Raw genomic sequence first — 14,297 nt, 5'->3', positions numbered from 1 at the left:
TTCTGTGAATAGGTCCATTCTGTGAAGAAGTGTGGTAATCTCCCCTGCCCATTTTCAAATGAGAGAAGAACCATGGTTGCCTGGGCCAGAAGGTATTTACCACAATGATTTTGGGGGATTCCTTCTGAATCTTCAGAAGCACCCTGAATATTACTGGAAAGGCATAGAGGAACGTTCCTGTCCAAAGAAAAGAAAAGGCATCTGTCTTCCAGAACTTCTTGCATGGAGTCCTGGAACAGAATTTTTCATGTTGATTGTTCAAAGAGGATGCAGAGAGGTCTACTTGAGGAGTTTTCCGAAGATGGGTCAAATCTTGGAAAGACCCATTGATCTAGTTTTCTATTCATGAGGCTCTACCCTGGTCCTGCTCAGCTTGTCTGCCACACAGTTTTGCTTTGACAGAATGTTGATTGTAGTGAGTTTTTGCTCTAAAGCTGTATCCGAATCTAACATGTCTGTTCTGCAAAGGGGGTATGACGTGGGTCCCCTTAGCTTGTTGATATGCCACATGACTGTGGGTATTGTCTGTAACCACTTGAAGAGGTCCAGGAGGCGAAAGACTGTTTAGAGTTGAGTGCCTTGATCAGGGCAAACATCTCTTTCATATTTATATGTTTGCATCTGTTGTTGGTGTTCCACACCCCCTGCACTTTTATACCTCCTGAAACTGCCACCTAAGCAAAGTCCGAAGCATCTCTGATGACTGACTGCTTTGGAGCAGTGAGGAAGAGGGGAGACCTGGATTTAAGGATATCTGTTGTCTCCACCAAAAGATTTCTCTTCCAACAAACCCCAGTACTGGGATTTGAAATAATAGTGTTGATTGTAGGACCAGAGAGATTTCAAATACTACTGTATCTTTCTCATGTGGAGTCTTGCCAGGAGTATCATGAGAATCATAAATGCCATGAGACCCAAAATCCTGAGGTATTCCCTCTGTGTCCAAAGTCAGAGTGGAAAACCTTCGAAACAGAGCATATAAAGATCTTTTTTTTTTCCTGTGGAAGAAAAACTGTTTGAAACAAAATGTTCAGTTGACATCCCAGGAACACAGTCCTGTTTGAGGAAGTCATACTTTCAAATGTTCTGTTGCACAAGCTGCGATTCAAAGAGATCCCTCACCCAAGAGATATTCTTGACATTTTGAAAAAAAGACTGCAAATATAAGCAAGTCGTCTAAAAATATATTGTTACCCTGTAGCTTGCAATGAGTTATAATTGGAGCTTAGACACTTTGTGATCACTCTTGGAGAAGTGGATAGTCCAGAAAGTAAGGCAGAGAACTGATAATTTGATCCAGACACACACAACCTTAAGAAAAGTCTGAAGTGTGGATGAACAGAGATGTGATATGAATCTTTAAAGTCTAGTATTAACAGGAAACTTAAAATTAGAAGAAGAGATAACAGGTTATGAAGTGACATCATTTTAAATTTGGGCACCATCACAAACAGGTTTAGGAAAGGAAAATCCAGAGTTGGTCTCCAGGTATTTTCTTTCTTTGGCACTAGGACAATCCTTAAATAAAACCTCTTCCCCACCTAGGAAGGAGAACTGGTTCTCTCACTCCTTGGGACAGGTGGAACCAAGTGTCTAGCTACAGGATGAGGAATAACACCCTGGAAAGGAAGAATTTCCTTCCACTGCCATCTGTAACCCTGTTGAGTGATTTTCGGGACCCATTTATCTGAAGCAATCTGTTGCCAAACAGAAAAATGGAGATTCAGACTTGCTAGAAGAGACATGGGCAATGGTGGGAGTGGGTCACAAGGTCTGCTGAGTATTCAGACATATTGGACTGTCCTTGGTTTTGAGAGGTTTGAGGTGATTTTTTGGACCCCCCCCCCCTTGCCACTTCTTAAACATTTGTTTACCTGGAATCTGTTGAGACTGTTTATTCTGTTTTTGCTGAAATTGAAGGAGGAGAAAGAAAAATCATTTGGATTATTTGGAAAAGGAGAGATGAAAAAATCTTGAGATTCCCTGGATCAGCTTTCCCCTTTCATCATACTTTTTGATCACCTCTGCAACAGAGGGGCCGAACACTAAATCACTGTCAAAGGGAGAATTAAAGTCTCATTTTTACATCATCTGGGAGGTTCTGAGAATGCAGCCAAGCAAACCTCCTTTAAACCGTACCAGTGGCCATAGCCCTGGAAGAAGTATAAACAGAGTCATACATTGCAAACAATGAGTAGTCACATGTACAGCAGAAGAAACTAAGATCCAATCTTGCCTGTTTTCATCTGTTTCAAATGTATGGGTTGTTGGATTCCACCTTGGTGCTGACTTCAAAGCTTCATCGAATCCAGAGCTCTGACTCCTCCTCTACCCATATTTCCTTAGACTCTACCTAAGATGCTCAGATCTTAATTGCTGCTCAAATGATGTGCAAGAGCTCTCTAGCACTGGGTTATATATATTTTTTTCTTCCTACTGCTCCTCTCCTACACTGAGAGATGTTCATAGTGTTTCACTGTTGCAGTCATTACACTTGGGTTATCCTGCTGGCAGGCTACCTGCAGTCGGCCTGAATTCCAAAGTCCTGGTCCGGCGTCAGTTGCTGTCGCCTCTTCCCTGACGTCAGTGCACCAGGGGTATATAAGATGCAACCAACGCCATTTTCTTCAGTCTTTCTTGCCGCACGGTGCCTGAAGCAAAAGCAGTTCGCTAGTGCCGGTCGGCCAACTCCTGAGATTTTCGAAATCGAATTTCAAATCCAAAGTCTTTAATAAAGCTAAGTACCCCGTTGGGGAAACTTTTTTCTTGCTCCAGACCAATGTCAGGAAAAATTAACAATTGTATTTCTTGTGGGAAGCAAATACCTCATAAAGATTTTCATTCTTACTGTATTCCTTGCCTAGGCCCTGACCACGACGTTGCTAGTTGTCGGTTTTGTGCTAGGTTTAACCAGTGCACTATTAAGCGTTGGTACGGTTTTGCATTTCATTACTTTGGCCGAAGGTTTAATTATATAATGCCGTCGGTACAGCCGACCGGAGTTCATAAAAAGCGCAAGGAAAAAGAAAAGGACAAGCATCCAAGGTCTAAAACAGACGATGAAGCCACCGCTAGGCCTGTCGCCAGTTCGCCGGTTCTCAGTGAGGTGCTTTTGCAGCCCCTGACACCCACTACCTCAGAGCCGCAGGCCACTTCAGACTCCCATGTGGAGACAACTAGGCCTCTGGATACTCAAGGTATTGGACCTTCGGAAACAATTCCCTCAGATGGGTCCGAAGCTGCTGAGCAGGCATCGGCTTCTGAGGGTGTTTTCAGACCAACACAGTTCTACATCAAGCCAACTTCAGCTTCCAAGGCAAAGACCAAAACAGCTTTAAAGACAAAGAAACAAGTACAGTATTCTCCTGGACAGACTTCCATGCCTAAGAAACAGGTGCTCAAAATAGCCGAAGACCTAATTACTTTGATCAGGGGTTCCCATCCCCCTCCTGAAAAGAGGCCTAGGCAAGACACTGAATATGACTCTTCTGATCAGGTTTCAATTTCTTCTGATTCCTCTTCAGAACAGGGATACTCTCTTCCTCCCTATGAGGACTCTGATGCTGAAGAATCTATCCCTTCAGCCTCTCCTCCTGAGGACTATTCTTTTGTGGAAACCCTGCATACCATGAGGGAGCATTTTCACTGGGAGAGCCAAGATTACTCAGAATCTAAGAAAAGGCTCAGAGATTTTCTTTTACTTCCTCAGCACAGATCCCTTGCTATTCCTCCTGTACTAGACATTGTAGATGATGTATTTTCAGAGTCCGGCCTGTCTCCTGACTCTTTACCCCCTGCACCCGTTAAGCCAGACAGGTACTACAGGGTTCCAGATTCACATAAATTTCTATATAAAAACCCTGCTGCTGACCCAGAAACTATATCTCAGGGTCCCAAAGGGGTCAAGGCTTCCACTGCAAAAAACCCTGTTCCCTCAGATAGGGATTCTAGAGCACTGGACAGATGGGGGAAAAAAGTTTACACTTCTGCTACCTTGGCTGTAAGGGCTTTAAATTGTCTGTTTCATATGCTTAAATATCAGCTATACTTAATGTCATTGTTAAAACAGAAAATGTTGACAAATTCTGAATGTGCTGAAAACAAGGAAATGCAGGATTTATTGCATGCAGCTGAACAAGTGGGAAAGTATACTTTGCAATGTGGTTTTGATTCACTGGAAGCCTCTTGCAGGGCCGCTGTTATAGGCTCTGTCATTTGAAGGCATGCTTGGTTAAAGGAACAGAGTCTGCCTGATCATGTTAAAGCAAAATTATTGGATGCCCCATTACAGCATGATACTTTGTTTGGTGTTAAGGCAGAAAGAGGTGTTAAAGAAAATTGAGGATAAAGTGAAATCTTTGCAGACAGTAAAGGATTTCTTACAGGTTCAGCCAACCAGATTTAGCAGGAACTGGCTTTCTAAGAATTGGTCCTTTCCAGTGCCAGACAGGCCACAAAGAGGTAGATGCAGACACCCTAGAGGCAGATCTCAGCCCCAGGGCTCATACAGGCCTAAACAATGGGGTGCTTCTACCTCCGAAAGTGGAGAAGACAAATCACAGCCATATAGGAAACAGTCCCAATGACTTTCCACTGCCAATGCCAAGCACTTTTCCTTTGGCCGCACCCTTAGGGGGAAAGCTAGCACTTTTTTCACAAAATTGGCACATGATCACCCAGGACAAATGTGTCTTGAATATAGTTTCTCAGGGCTACAGGTTCCACTTTCACACCCTTCCAAAGAGAAAAGGTATGCCAGGCCTGCCACACAATCAGTGGGCAGAGGCACAAAAGCAAATCTCATCTCTCATGGACATGAGGGCTATTCAGCGAGTACCACAGCAAGAGCAGGGACAAGGATTTTATTCAAGACTTTTCTTGGTACCCAGAAAGGACAAAGCCTGGAGACCAATACTGGACCTGTCTATTCTAAACACTTTTCTGGACGTTCCCAAATTCAAAATGTTGACACTGCAGCAGCTTCTGCCCATGCTGGGCAAGAAGGCTTTGCTTGTAACTTTGGACCTCAGAGGCATACCTGCATGTCCCAATCAGACAATCTTGCAGAAGATACCTCAGATTCATAGCTGGCTCAATGCACTACCAATTCTCTGCACTGCCCTTTGGCTTATCCACTGCACCCAGGGTCTTCACAAAATCCCTGGAACCAGTAATTGCATTTTGCAGACAAAGAGGAATTCAAATATATCCCTACTTGGACGACTGCCTTATTCAAGCAGAGAGCAAGGACATTCTACTAAAGCATCTGGCGTTTGTAAAAAGATTACTAGTTTGCGTAGGGTACACAGTAAACGAAAAGAAACCAAAACTAGTACCCTCTCAAGAGATAATATTCCTGGGTGCAAGCTTAAATACAACTGCCCAGATGGGTCATCTCACGCCAGACAAACAAAGGCAACTGACTTCTTACTTCGAAAAGATGGCAACAAAGACCCAGTTACCTGCAAGAAAGATTCTGCAGGCTTTGGGCTTCATGGCATCCTGCATTCTGCTAATTCCATATGCAAGACTGCATATGAGGAAGCTACAATGGTACCTAAAAAGTGTTTGGACTCAACATTGCCACAGTCTGGAAACATTAATCATCCTCATTCCCTGCCTGCAACAGGAGTTTCAATGGTGGGCACTGGCCTGTCACCACAAGAAGGGACAGCCATTTACTTTACCCACAGCCAGGCAGACACTAATAACAGATGTATCGGATTATGCCTGGGGGCCCACAGGACAGGAAAATGTATTCAGGGCGTGTGGCCCGCAAGCCAAATGCATCTTCATATCAGTCAAAAAGAGATGCTAGCTGTACAGAATGCCTAGACAGCCTTCAAGGACCTAATCCATCCAGGACAACTGTTGATAAAAATGGACAATACTAAGTCATGTGGTACATAAACAAGCAAGGGGGCACACATTCCTACCCCCTCTGCAGGCAAGCCATGACTTTGTGGAACACAGCATTGACTTAAATGCACCTGCAAGCACAATTCCTGCCAGGAAAAACAAATACTCTGGCAGACGAACTAAGCAGAAACCTCATGGACCCTAACGAGTGGAAACTAGATCCACAAGTCTTCAGCATGATAACAAGGAAATGGGGATGCCCAGACATAGATCTATTTGCCTCCCCTTACAACTGCCAACTACAGAGATTTTGCACAAGGATTTATCACAAACAAGCATGGAAGGTGGATGCTCTATCATTCAGATGGAAAACCCTTACAGTATATGCCTTTCCTCCACTGCCACTCCTCCCCAAGGTACTCCTAAAAGTCAGATAAGAGAAGCCAAAAATGATACTGATTGCCCCAGACTGGCCACGCCAACACTGGTATCCAATCCAAAAGAGCTTGTCTCAAGGCCCAGCCTGGACTTTACCTCAAATTCCTCATCTACTGACCCAACAAAGCAATCAGATCCTGTACAGCCAACTCAGAACCTTAAATCTGGCTGCATGGCAGATAATATATCCACTCAGAACACACCTCTCTAAAGCAGTTATGGATGTTATTTTGGAGGCCAGGAGGCCCAGCACCAGAAAATCTTATGCAGAAAAATGAAAAAGATTCTGTGCTTGGAAACAGGCACAAGGGATTGACGCGCTTGTTCCAAATATTCCTCAGATTTTACAATACCTAACCGAAATGCTGGACAAAGGGCTATCCTTCTCATCAATTAAGATCCATGCCCCTGCCATTTCAGCTCATTACAATACGGAACCGCCTATTTTTTCACATCCACTGCTAAGGCAGTTCCTCAGAGGGGCCAAAAACATAAGACGTCCAAGGAGAGCACTGATACCTACATGAGACCTCAATTTTGTTTTGGAAAAACTCACACTGCCTCTTTTTGAGCCAGCCAATACAGCTAAGATAAAATTCTTATCATGGAAAACAGCTCTGCTCCTAGCAATAACTTCAGCAAGAAGAGTCTCAGAGTTACAGGCATTAATGGCTGTGGAACCTTTTATTATTTTCTATCCGGACAGGGTTTCTCTAAGGATGAACCCAACATTTATGCCTAAGGTAGTGTCCAGTGTGGCTCCATTCATTTGCCTACTTTTTATCCAAACCCATAGAATAAAGGGGAGAGACTTCTGCATTCTTTGGACATACACAGACAGCTACGCTTCTACTTGGACAAAACTAAAGCTTTCAGAAAGACTGAGCAACTTTTAGTGGCATATGCTGCAGGATCACAAGGAAAGGCTATCTTAAAGCAGACTATTTCAAAATGGATAGGCCACTGCATTCATTTCTGCTGTTCACAACATGGCAAAACAGTGCCTAAGGGCATTAGGCCACACTCAACCAGAGCAGCAGCCACTTCAGCAGCCTTCCTCAGTGGAGTACCAACCAAAGATATTTTGGAGGCTGCAACTTGGACTTCAGTGCACACGTTTACAAAGCACTACCACTTACCTCTTTACTCTAAATCCAGAGCAGGCTTTGCCACTGCAGTTCTGCAGGGTCTCATAGCCACTCCTAATACTATTTAGACCCAGCCACCCAATCTCAGCTTTGGGATTCAACCCAAGTGTAATGACTGCAACAGTGAAACACGATGAACATAGTACAGTTGTGTACCTACCATAAATGTAGATGTTCGAGTGTATTCACTGTTGCAGTCCAGGTTGCCCACCCACCATCCCCCTTTCTTTGCTTGGACTTATCTGTACTTCTCTATTCTATACAACCTATGTGGTGTATTTGCTTGTAGATGAAGGTAATTTTTATGTTAGTGCATGCTTTTTTATAGGCAATATTTTTAGCCTACCCTTTTGGGGGCACCTGACATCTGGGGCAAGAAAAACTGAAGAAAATGGCGTCTGCTGCATCTTTATATACCCCTGGCACACTGACGTCAGGGAAGAGGCGACAGCAACCGACGCCGGACTAGGACTTTGGAATTCAGGCCCGACTGCAGGTAGCCTGCCAGCAGGATAACCCAAGTGTAATGACTGCAACAGTGAATACACTCTAACATCTACATTTATGGTAGGTACACAACTGTACTTTTTCTTTCTCTCTCTCACTGTTTCATTTTATAAGTGTAGCTAAGGTTTTTTTTATAGTTACTATAGATAGCTAAGTTACTCTTAACTACTTAAGATTAACAAACTTTCTTAGCTAAGACCTTGGGCGTTTTTTTGTGTGATCGTCCTTGTTGTTTAGGGAAAAAACAGGTGTTTAGATATTTAGATATTGTTAATCTGCCTTTGTACAATGCCCAGGAGGCAGAGGCAGACCCCATAACCAATGCTTTTGCAGTCCTTTTTCCTAGAAAGCCTTTCAGTGTTCCTGAATGGTTGTCTGACTGCTGCACTCTTGAGACAGTCAGAGGAACCTATCCCTGCACCTTCTAGCCTGGCACAGAATAGCCTCAGATTCGTGGGTGTTAGAAATAATATCCAGAGGCTGTTGAATTCTCTTTTCCCTCCACTTCAGAAAAAGACGAAAATCCCCTATGTTCTGCCCAATCAGTGGGACTTACAGCCGTAGAAATCTCAAAGCCGCTAGAAAAAGAGTCATCCAACTGGTCCCCCATGACCAGTTAGAATCTGGAGTCTATTCCAGGTTCTTTTTAGTACCAAAGACCAGGGACCTCCAACTTATTTTGGATCTGAGTCACCTAAATCAGTTTGCGAGACAGACAAAGTTCTGGATGGCCACACCACCATTTTAACTTTGTTGGGGAAGGATGATTGGCTGTGCTCCATAGATCTGCAGGATGCCTACTGTCATGTCAAATAGCAAAGCAATCCAGGAAATTTCTCTGCTTCTGACTGGAGACAATCACTACTAATTCTGAGTGCTTCCGTTTGGTCTCACCACAGTCCCCAGGGTGTTCACCAAGATGATGGCAGTAATAGCATCGCACCTGCACCTACTGGGGATCCAAGTCTTCCCATACCTCGATAATGGTCTCCTCACTGGCTCCACAGAGTCCACAGAGCATCTGCAGCTAACTCACCTGGACCAGGTATTCCAGTTGCTTCTGCACTTGGATGACATTTTGGTAAGTTTACAGATACAACACAGAGCGTAGAGTTCATAGGATGCCACCTAAACATCAAACTACAGATAGTCTGTTTTCCCCAGATAGTCCAGAGTTCTGTCACTTCATCTTACAGCCTTTCACATTCTGCATCATCCACCACCATCAGTGAGATTAATGCTGTGCTTCTAAGGTCAATAATAATGGTCTCTTTAGCCAGATACTAGATAACAGTACTGCAGTAGACTTTAGCAGTACAGCGGTCTCAATCTATTCACTCTTTACATTCAGAAATTTGAATTATACAGATATTCAGACACATCACTTTCTGTACAGTATATATTTACACAGACTGTTTGCTATTTATGCATTTTAATTTAGTAGGTATCCTGGACCCATTTTTTTTCTCGTTAAATATGTTTTTTACACATTTATTACTAGACATTAATTTCATGTGTACTGAATTCTTCTGCATTTGTACATACAAAGACTATCATTTGTACTGCATTTTTCTACATTTGTACATCCAAAGACTGCAAAGTACATTTAGTCTAATCTTACAAACTTAATAACATCAATATTAAGCAAAATTTTGGAAATTTTTTATGTCTTTTTAGAAGTATTTAGTGGAATTGCCACCAGAGGCATACGTCCTGTTATTTTAAACTATATACTCAGCAATTAGAAACATTCATACTTTTTTATACCAACATTGTTTTGCCAAAAATATTAAAAAAGGTGACCATTCTTGCTATTAGAAACATGTATGCATTTTGCATATCTTTATTCTGTCTTGTATAGCTTTAATAAAGCAATTTAAAATAATCTCTTGTATAGATTTGCAGTTTATCATGTTGCAAGTACAGTTTAATACTAAACAGTACAATAATAACTATTATGTTAGCTATTACTTCATTAACGACCTTTATACTGTCATCCCAAAAGTCAGCTGTATCCAATATACTGATGACTCTACTCTGATTTGCTCAGCCACATCTCCAGTAGAGTTATGGTCAGCTACCCAGACCACCTTTAATACAATAGAAAACTGACTTTCTGAACATAGTCTGATCCTAAATCCCAAAAAAACTAAAATGCTGTTATTTTTACCAACACGTAGATCTACTACTTTCACCTTTACCATAAAATCAAATGATGGCACAATAATCTCCCCTGACCAATCTACAAAACTATTAGGTGTCATCATAGACAATAATCTAAAATGTGACCTACATGTTAACGAATCTATCAAAACCATCAATAAAAAACTAGGGTCACTTTACAGAATAAAAGCCTTCCTAACTCCTCCAGCTAAAATTGCCATAGCTCGCTTTCACCTTCTTTCAACCCTTCTGTATGCATCCCCTCTAGTCTCGAATTTAAACAAGATTGTCCTCAACAAACTCTCAATTTGCTACAACCACATTGCCAGGTTTGCCACTGGGCTGCCTTTTAGGACACATCATTGCATCAATCTAAATCAGCTTGGTTGGCTTGAACTACCCAGCCTAATCCAGTATAACCAACTGATTATGGCCTATAAAATCCTCTATAATCCGGACAATACTCCTGCACTTAAAAATATTATCACCCCCTATAACAATCCTAGACCGCTTCGATCCTCTAACAAACTACTAATTCAGACTAGCAAAATTATTAACACAGCCGGTGATTCTCTCTTTGCAAACTCTGTAAGTAGATCCTGGAACTCTCTTCCAGCTGATTACCTTACTTTCCACCTTAGGTCAATTTAAAACTAGACTCAAACAACATTTGTCACTTAACTGGCTATGTCAATGTATCAAGCCTGGCTAACTCTCTCTAGAATGTGTAAAAACCTGTTAACTAGTTTACTGTGTAATTTAATTTAATCCTGACTTGTGCTCAGGATTAACTGTAACCTGTGGGACTTGTTTAACTTGCTTACTTATGTAATCTCTGTAAATAGTCTGTTTGCAATATGTAATGCTGGTATTATGTAATGCTCTATCTGCTTACCCTTGGAGCTTTTCTCCCCGGGCCTCTGCTGAAAATAGACATGCATCCAGTCAGACTATCCCGGTCAACAAATGTAAAAAAATAAATAAATAAATTAGCAACTTGTAAAGTATCTTATCCTGTCAGGTTTAATCCAGTTTACCAGTATTTTTAATACACTAATACCTGTTTTTTTTTCTCCCCGTAAAAGAGTATTGTCAAGAAGGAATGAGATATTATTTTTTTCTTGTAGCTTTATTTCTGACCCTTGTTGTTTATTTTTTCTGTAGTTTTATTTTAGACCCTTGTTTATTTTTTTCTGTAGGTTTATTTTAGACTCTTGTTTATTTTTTTTTTTCTGTAGCTTTATTTCAGACCCTTGTTGTTTATTTTTTTTTTTGTAGCTTTATTTCAGACCCTTGTGCAGTACTGCTTATACAGTCAGTGTAAAACTGAGAAAGTACCCCTCCCCCTGTAGTACTGCAGCACTGTTTACCTGATTTATGCTGTGAGAATGTAGCAATAACCCACGCCTGGGTGTGGGTAATGCGGGATTTACCCACGACCAAAGACAACCGTGGGTAAATCCCGCACACCAGAATGGTTATTGCTATTATACTATGACATTATTTAAGAAAAGAAATAATCACTTTTCTAAAATAATGGCATTGTATAATGCCTCTTTGCTGCCCTTCCGCAGCTGTCTGGTATCCGCAGCAGTTCATAGGTTTATACTAGGCTATCTGCCCTAAGGCATTTATAAGCCTAGCCCAAAGTTTTGTGGCTTACGCCACCTTATATGAAAAATACTGTGCCCATTAGTTTGTTGTGCCTCTGTCCAGCAGTGACACAGAGATGATTCCCGGGGTAAACCTACGATCTCCCATCCACGGGTCAAGATTTCTCTTGAACAGAGCCAGCGAGGTGCTCTGCCTCACATGGACCGGGATTTTATTCCACAGCATAGGAGTTTTTGGTGATAAATCTATCCCTCCAGCACGTCCTATTTATATCCGTGCTAAGGTTTAAATCGCTTGCTCTAGTGATTTTGGTGGATTTGGATTTTTGAGGTGGAGCATGTCCATTAATTCGGGTTGGACATGGCCTTGTATGTCAGGCACATGTCACCTCTGAGCAGGCGGTATGCGACTGAATAGAGCTGGAGTTTCTTCAATCTGGCAGCATATGACAGATTTTGGAGTCCTTTATCCTTTTGGTGAGGAACTTTTGGGGTCTCTCCAATTGCTGCAGATGTCGGGTGAGATACATCCCGAATGGGGCATTGTACTCGATCATTGGTCTGATAAGTGAAGAGTACAGGGGAACAATGACCTCACTAGATCTGGATGTGAATCCCTTCATGATCACGTGGGCAATGTAGAAGGTCTTTCTAACCACTTTAGCAATGTGAGTGTCAAAAGAAAGGCCACTGTCAACCTGGGTCCCCAGGTCCCTGATAACCTCTTCTGTGCTTAGTGGATTGCCACCTATATGGTAGCTTGGGGTTACCTTGTTTTTCCCGAAGGGTATGACTATACATTTTTTGGCATTTAACTTCAGGCCATGGTTCTGGCACCAGCTATCTGTTTCCGTGAGTCCCTTCTGAAGGATATCCATGTCCGATGCACTTTCCACTATGGCCAGTTTGCAGTCGTCTGCAAACTTTGTCAAAAGTCCTCCCATGTTGGCCTGTACTTGAGAAGTAGATGCCGAACAATAGGGGGCCAAGGACCGAGCCCTGTGGGACACCACTTGTGACCGGCTTGGAGTCTGACATAGCGCCAGCAACTCTAACCCTGTGGGTTCTGTCCTTAAGCCAGTTTGCAACCCATCTTGTGACATATGGGTTTACATTTAAGCTGGTAAGTTTTTCTACAATACCGAGTGGAGTATTGTGTCAAAGCCTTGCAAGGTCAAGGTAGGCTGTATGGACTGCCTTTCCCTCATCAATGGCCTTGGTGACTTGAAGAAGTCGACCAGGTTTAAAAGGCATGATCTGCCCTTGACGAAGCCAAACTGGGTCGGGTCCAGTGTCTGCAAGTCCCTTATATCTTTGTTTATGAGCTCCATTGTGATCCCCTCCATAGCTTTGCAGACTAGACTTGTTAAGCTTATGGTAATTACCAGGGTCGTGAGGCACGCCTTTGTGGAGGGGGACCACAGTTGCCGTACAGCACTCCTTGGGCACGTATCCTGTGGTAAGGCTGAGATTAAACAGCTGCCTTATGTGCGGGTTTAATTCCTCATTTAGCTCATGTAGCACAGCCGGGACACCATCCAGTCCCATTGATGCTGTGTTTTTAGCTTTAGTGAGCAGCTTTCACCTGCGCATTTGAGATGTCTGGGAGGCTACACTCCGCTGGGCTAGTTATCTCTCCTTTGCGCCGCGGAGAGGGGGGGTGAAGTTTGCACTGGACCTCCGTGCCAGTATGTTGGCAATGTCTGTGGGTTCAGTGATTTTTGTATCATTTTGGACTAATTCTGAGCATATCTGGGAGTTTCCACCCAGGTTCCTAACATAGCTGAAAAAGGCCTTATGATTGTCCTTTGAACCCATGGCAGTTTTTCTCTAAAAATTGGCCTTAGTTGATTTTGAGTGCTCGTATTTTTTTTACTAATAATGATCAGGGGTGACTTCCCTTTTATGGATTTTGTTCTATCATGTAATAGCTTTCTCCTCTTATTGTAAAGTTTGTTTGAGATCTCCGTTGCTTTTTTTAAACCTGTGTTGCTATGTTAAACTCTTTTAACATAGCGAGGCAGTGTTTTAAACGAGACTTATACTAATGGAAAAAGTCCGGGCGACCGGACCTTTTTCCATTAGTATAAGTCGATTTACAACGTGCACGCTGGCCAATCAGCGTGCACGTTTTGGAATATTAATGGGGGGTCATGGTATAATAGAATGTATGTCACCCCAACACTATGGTTATTACTACCACTAGTAGGCATTTATACCCTCCTGCACAATTGATTTGAACTGTATGTATACTATAGCCCATTTGCTGGCTGTACTTGATGCAACTGAAGTTTTTTTTCCTTTTAACATTTACTTGCAAACAGATTATCAGTGACATCTATGCATAATTGTGACATTTTATTACAATTACCAAATAGTGTTGCCTGTAAACATTTTAACAATTATGTTTTAATAACAATGATGTTTTAGAAAAACTCAAGCTACTTGTCTGGCAATCAGTGTTGTTTATCTTATCTTTTTAGCATTTTCTGTAACCATTTATTCAGTCTACGAAGGTCTGAGATTACAAACTATACTCTATAAACTATAGTTAATTTTTTTGGCATTT

At 42.2% G+C, this 14,297-nt stretch overlaps 1 protein-coding gene and 1 long non-coding RNA gene across 6 annotated transcripts in view; both read left to right on the top strand.

Moving 5' to 3' along the window:
- SYBU (syntabulin) overlaps positions 1-14,297 on the top strand; it is a 1,013,882-nt gene that overhangs the window by 928,710 nt on the left and 70,875 nt on the right. The window lies entirely within an intron of this gene.
- Positions 11,412-13,922, top strand: LOC122798282. The gene is made up of 3 exons (XR_006364237.1): positions 11,412-11,505; positions 12,690-12,691; positions 13,894-13,922. It is a non-coding gene; the product is annotated as an uncharacterized LOC122798282 (long non-coding RNA).

Source organism: Protopterus annectens, chromosome 3.part1 (genome assembly GCF_019279795.1).
Source record: "Protopterus annectens isolate FY-2018-M chromosome 3.part1, PAN1.0, whole genome shotgun sequence".
Taxonomy (NCBI): domain Eukaryota; kingdom Metazoa; phylum Chordata; order Ceratodontiformes; family Protopteridae; genus Protopterus; species Protopterus annectens.
This window is presented reverse-complemented; position numbering and strand designations above follow the sequence as displayed.